General features: G+C 38.9%; 1 pseudogene; it reads right to left on the minus strand.

Moving 5' to 3' along the window:
* Window positions 1-2,679: 2,679 nt before the first annotated feature.
* LOC132596974 (small ribosomal subunit protein eS25 pseudogene) lies at window positions 2,680-3,058 on the minus strand (annotated as a pseudogene).
* Between the last annotated feature and the right edge of the window lie 5,307 nt (window positions 3,059-8,365).

The following is an 8,365-nucleotide window of genomic DNA, read 5'->3' on the forward strand; positions in this document are numbered from 1 at the left end:
GTTGCTTCATGTCACAATAACTCATTTCAAGGCTATTTCCTTCTCTCCTCTTGTATACTCTCATAGGTCAATTCTTAGGCAGCCCCTGATATTAAATTATACTTTAAATTAAAAAATTAAAATGTAGATATTTCCAGGAGAATGTTTCCTTGTGGATACAACCTGCTCTGTGCAACTTACTTTTATGATTTTTATTTTTTTTATTTTACTTTTATTTTATTTTATTTTTTTAATTTTTTTTTATTTTACTTTTATTTTTTCATCCCGTGAACTACTTTCTGAACCACTATTTAATGAGCAATAGACAAAAACAGTCACATAGCTGGCTGTGCCCGTGGGCACAGGTGTGGGCTGTAGGGGGAAGGCATATTGCTGTGCTCACAGGGACTAACTCAGTGATAGATCTGTGCTTCTGGGGTAAGAATATCCTCACTGTTCATCGTAAACACAGGCCTTCCTCTTTCCTTCTGTAGAATGGATGGTTCTGCCTCTTACCCATTTCCAGGTCTCATTTTCTTCCCTTATGATAATGTCAACCATGTCTCTTGTACCTGTTTTAGGGAAGAGTCCAGGAATGTTCCTTGTTGTCCACAAGGCATCTGATTTGTGCTGAAAATGGGAGAAGGTGACCCCAAATTTCCTGGAGGGATAGGACCTTTCTTTGTGGACAGTCCTTATTCAGGTTTGGCCTTAAATGACCAATCATGCATACTCCTCCTCACCTAGTCCTAGACTGTGGCCCTGCAGCATTTGCTTTGCTCTCCCAGGAGCAGAGGGTCTGTCTGCGGTCACACAGCAGTGCACTGTGACACAGAACCTACCTGATAAGGGCTCTTGGAGACTCTACTACCCAGTTCCATACCCACTGCCTGTTTATGTGGCCCAGATGGTATTTCCCCTGCTAACTGGTGAATATTAAACACTGGACAGAGTCTAAAATCTTTGAACTTCAAGATAAATGTTATCTTGGCTGGAGCTGCACTACAATGAAGTATTTTCTTCCAGAGTTTCTCAGATGGCCTTGGAAATGTTTAAAAGAACATTGAGAGCAATGCTTTAAAATTGCCCATAACATGGCATTGTCCTCATGCTCCTGATGATGACTTGTGTCGGCGGATTTTGTCCTGTTATGAGTTCTGTGCATCATCTGATGTGAGTTGTTCTAAGTTCCGTTGACCCTTTAGAAAATTCTGAAGTTGCTTTGTATTTTTCAAGCTCTTTGAAAATTAATTTTTTGACAATCAGTAATCCTGTCATTTTCTGAATATAGAAACTTTATTTATTTTTATTTTATTTTTTTTTACGGTATGCGGGCCTCTCACTGTTGTGGCCTCTCCCGTTGCGGAGCATAGTCTCCGGACGCGCAGGCTCAGTGGCCATGGCTCACGAGCCCAGCCGCTCCATGGCATGTGGGATCTTCCCGGACCGGGGCACGAACTCGTGTCCCCTGCATTGGCAGGTGGACTCTCAACCACTTCACCACCAGGGAAGCCCTAGAAACATTTTTGATATTACAGAAAACACATTCTCTGACTCTGTGACAAATATAAAAATTCAAAATCAATAAATAATAACCTGATAAAAGACCTATGCATTAGAAATAACTATTTAAAAAGTTTTATATATCTCACTGATCAGAAAAGGAAATGAAACTTAAGAAATTTGGAACCAAACTATAATGGAAATGTATATACTGCAACTTTTAAGGTACAGTTTAAGAAGTTTCTGTAGGGAACTTGATTGACTCAAATCTGTATATCATAAAAAAAGAAAGATGGAAAATTAAAAAGCCACGTATTGAGCTTAAATTAGGAGAAAACAATTAGTGGAATAAATTGACGGAAAAAATAATAAAACAAAGGTAAGAAATTAATGAAATATACAATAAATAACATTACAGAAGGTCAACAACAACCATAAAAATCTGGTGCTTTACAAAGAACGTTTAAACATCAACTAATCTTGGGCAAAATCAATCAAGACAAAGAGAGTTGTAAATTAATATTAAGAGTAAAATGGGGACATAATACAGACAGAGCAGAGTTTAAAAATTATAAGCCAATATCAAGAGAAAATTTTATGGCATTGACCAAAAACCCCACAAAACCCAAAAACTAAAACCCCAAATTGACACAAGAAGATATAAAAAACCTATATAGGCCCTGAATTAATTCTCAGGGCTACCCACAAAAATGTATCAGGGACAGTTGACTTTACTGGCAATTTTACAAAACCTTCATGAATTAGGTAACTCCTGTCATGTACAAACTGTTCCAGAATACTAAAAGAGCAGGAAAATGTCTCAACAACTTTTCTAAATCTAGGATAGCCTTGTTTCTAAATGAAACACGGAGAGTATAGACAAAGAAAAGAGTCACCAAAGATCATAGATGTAAGCATTTAAATAAAACATTAGAAAACCAAATTCAGTAATGAATAAATAAAAAATGATAAATAAAATAAATATATCTAAAAAATTTTAAAATGCATGCATGCATGTGTATGCATAGACACACACACACATATACACATACCCCATTAAAGTGTATTACATATGAAGTATGGTAAATATTAGAAAATTGTGGTTAAGCTATTACAAATAAGTACATATTTTATTTTATTTATTTTTTTGATTTAATAAAGTTTTATTTTTCAAAATGTACAGTTGGTGGGACCTATTCATTCATCTTCACCAGAAGTTGGGGCCTCTCCACCCTTGGTGTTTCTGGTGTAAATTACTTGAGCTCTGTGCTTTGAAGCCAGTTTAATAAGTCCTTTACTAAGGAGCTCCTGAAGGGCTGCCCTGGCCAGGGAACCACGAATCTTCAGCCTCTCAGAGATGACAGCTGGAGTTATAAGCTTACAGTTGGGAATTTCTTTACAGAGTTTGTCATATGTTGCTTTGTCAAACAAGACTAGGTTATTGAGCTTGTCCTGAACTTTGCCTTTGGACCGCTTCTTCTTTTTGGCCTTGCCCCCAGATTTTTTTCACTGGGTCTTTGTCTTTCTTGGCTGACTTTCCGGCATCTTTCTTCTACTTGTCGTCCTTTGGTGACATAGTGAAGCCGGGAGAGCAGCTGTTACCATTGCACCTAACTAAGATGTCGGACAAAAGGGGTAAGTATATATTTTAAAACAATCTAAATTTCTATCAGTTAGGGATTTGCTAAATATATTGAGATACATCCTTGTGATGGAATTTTAATGGAGCAGGTAGAATGAATACATTATATCCACAAATATCAATGTGGATTTATCTAAAAACATAGGATGAAAAAGCATTGTTTTTGGAAAACAGTATGAAATTTCCTCAAAAAATTAAAAATAGAACCAAGATATGACCCAGCAATTCCATTTCTGGCAACTTATTCTATTTATTCGAAGGAAACAAAATCACTAACTCAAAAAGAGTATCTACACTCCCATATTCACCGCAGCGTTATTTACAATAGCCAAGATATAGAACGACCTAAATGTCCATCAATGGATGAATGGATAAAGAAGGAGTGTGATGTATACACACACACACACCCACAATTGAGTATTATTCAGCCATAAGAAAAGAGAAACTCCTGCCATTTGTGACAATATGGATGGAGCTTAAGGGTATTATGCGAAGTGAAATAAGTCAGACAGAGAAAGACAAACACTATATAATCTCACTTATATATGGAATCTGAAACAAAAACCAAAAACAGACCCTCTCAAAACAAACTCATAGATCCAGAGAACTGATTGATGGTTACCAGAAGTGGGAGGAAGAGGGTGGGAAAAATTTTTAAGAAAAAGGAAAAAAAAAATGTTTTTCTGTTCTATTGGAATGGAGAAACACATTGCAGAAGAAACAAATTTAGAATAATTTGCTCTTCATGTAAATTTAATGACACACAAGGCCACTCTAACATCTATGTACATGAAAATGTAAAATAAAAAAATTAAATATCATGAAAGATAAATATAATTTTCAGAACAGTAGTGACTTTTACAATTGGGATCAAAAAGCAGTTATAAAAGCTGGTATTAAATATACTGATTTTTTTAAAAAAAACTTAAATAATTATGGTAACTAGTCAATATTTCTTGACAGAATAATGTTAAATGGGTGTTTTCTATCTTTTTTTCTACTTTTTGTATATTTAAAATGTTCTAATATTTTAAAAAGACAGAGAAATACTAAAAGCGCCCATATATTTAACTTTGTTTTTCCTTTCGTCATAGAACAGTCATTAGGCTGCTCGCGAATCCTTGGTCATATTGGCAGCTGTCCTTGGGATCTAAACATGGCTGACAGTAGCTCAGTGGTGATTTCCACCAGGTACATCACTGCCACGTGGTCTCCTCCTTCCCAGCCTTGTGTAGAGGAAAAGCACTGTAGCCCTCATGTGGTGACTGATTTTAGGACACTGCCAGCCCTTGGATGGAGAAGTGAATCTATTTTGGATGCAGAGTGTATATTCTGTGTGTGATGAACTGCTAGCCTTATCCCCTACCTTTGTATGCTGACCTCAGGAAAAGTCTAGACTAAGGTCAGAGGTTTTAGGTCTGTGTCCCTGCCCTGCTGCACAATCTTTACTCCATCTCCTGGTACTGAGGTATTATCCCTGAAACCAGAACCGTTGTGCACTGTTGGTGGGAAGGTAAATAGGTGCAGCCACTGTGGAAAACAGTACGGAGGTTCCTCAGAAAACTAAAAATAGAACTACCATATGATCCAGCAATTCTACTTCTGGGTATTTTTCCAAAAGAATTGAAATCAGGATCTCAAAGAGATATTAGCACTCTCACGTTCATTACAGCATTATTCACAGAAGCTGAGATGTGAAAACAAACAACTGCAATATTCATCCAGAGATAAATGGGTAAAGAAAATGTGGTCTATACATACAATGGAATACTAATTCCAGCCTTAAACAGGAAGGAAGTGCTTCAACATGAGAAAACATGGATGAATCTTGAGGACATTATGCTAAATGAAATGAACCAGTTACAGAAAGATGAATACTGTATGATTCCACTTAAATGAGGCATCTAAAATAGTCAACTTTATAGAATCCAAGAGTAGAATGGTGGTTGCCAAGGGCTGGGGGAGGGGGGAATGGGGAATTACTAACCAAGGGGCGTAAAGTTTCAGTTAAACAGGATCAGTAAGCTCTAGAGACCCATGTACAACACTGTACGTATAGTCAACAATACAGTATTGCACACTTAAACATTTAAAAGGGTGGATTTCGGGCTTCCCTGGTGGCGCAGTGGTTGACAGTCCGCATGCCGATGCAGGGGACATGGGTTAGTGCCCCGGTCCGGGAAGATCCCACATGCCGCGGAGCGGCTGGACCCGTGAGTCATGGCCGCTGAGCCTGCGCGTCCGGAGACTGTGCTCCGCAACGTGAGAGGCCACAACAATGAGAGGCCCGCGTACTGCAAAAAAAAAAAAAAAAAAAAAAAGAGGGTGGATCTCTTATCAAGTGTTCTTACCACAGTATAGTAAAATTAAAAAAAAAGGCACTTGAAGGAAATGTGAAGGAGTTGGTGTGGGGCTTGGAGATTTCAGGCTGCAGAGTCTTTTCTAATAGGCTTTCTCTTAAATGAAATCTCTCTGTTGTCATTTTTTCACTCATAATGACCTAGGGACCCCAACACAACCCTCTGGTCTTTGATATGGGTAAGTTGAAAACAGATATACACATATACAAATACATCCGTGTCCTGGCTGTCTGGGAGACTTTCTGCAAAGATTTCCATGTTTCTAAACCATGAACAAAATTACATAGCTGACAAGTTGTTACCATTATGGTTAACAAGAGAAAAAATATTTTTTAAAATATAATTTAAAATGTTTCTTTTCAGGCTTTGATGACAAATTTCTGGAGATCATGAGGAAAATAATCTTGTCAGTTGGAAATAAGAGTCACTTACTTTTTGGAGAAGATGGACCAAAGTAGATTTGACACCTCAAATAGGACAGAATTTTAGCAAGTGACAACAGGAAAGAATTAAAGCAATCCATTTGGACTCTTAGGTAATTAGAAAGCCATTTATTGATGACTCAGTGCTATGTGTAGGCAGGTATTGATATTTTTATGAAGTAATTATGTCATGCTGGTGACTTTAATTTTGCTATCTCAGTTGTTTAGAACATCATTCTGTCTTTTTCTCTTGTGAGTCTTAGACTACTGAGTATAAGAATCAGTAAAACTTTGAGATAAGCTGTAAACACTAACTGCAAAATCAAAAGTAGTGTTTTTCCTCTTATGGGAGTGATGCTTACTAAACATGGACTAGCTTCACACCCAGTGGCTTAGGTTGGGTTCCTTAAAAGCAGAGTTCAAAACAGGGATTTGGGTGCTCATAATTTATTGAGGGGGTGGTCTGCAGGAACATCTGGAAGGAAGGGAGTGAAGCAGGATAAGGAGAGAGCCCACCAAGCCTGTGGTCCCAGGCACAGTCTAGCTTTGGTCTGACCTTGGGGTGGGGCGTGCATTCTGGAGTGTAAATCAGATGCTGACTTGTACCCTGTTGAGCCAAGGGTGCCAGATCCTGTTCCCTCATATCAATCATGCATTAGTGAAGGGCTGCACCCGGGAGGGTCTTGTGTAGCTTCCCAGATGGAGCAGCTCCAGTCAGCAGAGGATACGTCCTCAGTGCAGGGGGTAACTGTGAACAATCAGCAGACACATACAGCAGCTGGGGGATGGGAACCCAGACTGGTAGGGGGTCTGGTGGGACACCACATTGCCTATGACAGTCTATCCTATGCACTACTCAAATTCACTGCCTCCGTTAGCTTCTCTCCGCCTACGATTCTGTGGTCACAATTCTCCGGGAAACATACCAGAGTCAGGTTGCTGGAGAAATTGCACCCACCACGGACACTGATGGCTGCAGCTGAAAACGTTGAATGAATGATCCTCAGGGGGAAATCTATAAAAGAGTACGGGATTCAGAACAGGGAAGGAGAAACTGAGCAGGGTGTGTTTTCAGGGAAAGATCCAGGTTGGGGGGTGGGGCATTGGAACTTAAATAACATCATCAAGTTGCCACCCCTTTGAGGCAGGGGAATGTCTTGTGCCCTGTGTCAGTAAGCCATTGACTGTGGACCATGGGGTTGGGGGACATCTCACCAGCAGCAAAACTCACAGCAGCTGGTAGGTTGGTACCAGACTGATGAGGGGGACCTGGGTGAGGCTCCACAGTGCCTACTAAACCCGCGTTGTATGCATTCACATTCTAATTACACTACTACTGATGGTGTGAATTGGGCAAATTAGTTAATCTCTGTACCAGTTCTATAAAATGTCACACAATAAGCTCTCAGTAATGCTAGGTTTTATTGTTGTTACTTGTTTTTATTGGCATTTTTGCTATTCATTGTTCATTTAATGGAGTTTTCCAAAATGCTGAGTATGAACCAATATTTTAATTCATGGGAAATTAAGAAAAATTAAAAATTTAAGATTAAGAAATAGATGCATTTTTACTATGTACTGCTGAACACTTAAAGGCACAATTAATACAAGGTCAGTTTTAAAATTCCCTACATTCATTTTTTCTTATAAGATGATATAATTACTCAATAATCATGCTAAGTAAAATAATTAATAGCCTCTTGAATGGAATTTCTCATTCTATACACATAGGAGATAAACATGAGATATATCAACAGGTCTGGTTTATAGATGAGGAGAGTTTGGTCCCATGCCCAGATCCATTCCTGACTCACTGTAAGAAAGACTTTGGGAAGATGAGAGTCACCTCCATCCCCCTGAGGTTGTCATATTAAATGGGAACAGGGAGAAAGCTGACATCTTTGAGTGTTAGCTAAACCTGGGGCTGGTTGGTTGTAAGAAACAGAAACCCATTTAAACTAGCTCAAGAAAAGGGAGATTATTTTAACTGTATTGAGTTCATCAAATCCTGTAATTTGCCATCACGGATGTTTGTTATGATTCTTTGCAAATAAAATTCAAATTCTAAGACTTTCAGTCTCTGTGTCTCTTAGATCAAATCCTCAAGAGACAATATGATTGTCAGCTGATCTGGTCAAATCTGCTGCAGCAGGGAGAGGGTCCATGTGGTGGAGCCCGGCTGTCCTGCTCAGGGCTGTGAATGGGATGTGAGCTGGTGTATGACATTAAGCACAGCAAATAAAGTTGATTACCAGCTCTGCTTTGAGAGCATTCTATGTGCTAGTCACTGTGCTGCCTGCTTTCTTCTTGGTAATCTTGCTGGGCATAGGTAGATGAGCTCATTTTACAATTCTGCAGACTTAGGGAGATTAGGTTAATTTTCCAGATCTGCAGTTGGAAAGGCAGAGCTGGGGGAGCTCAACCTGATTTCCTTCAGGTTCTGTGGATGAGATCCCATG

This window comes from Globicephala melas, chromosome 3 (genome assembly GCF_963455315.2).
Source record: "Globicephala melas chromosome 3, mGloMel1.2, whole genome shotgun sequence".
Lineage (NCBI taxonomy): Eukaryota > Metazoa > Chordata > Mammalia > Artiodactyla > Delphinidae > Globicephala > Globicephala melas.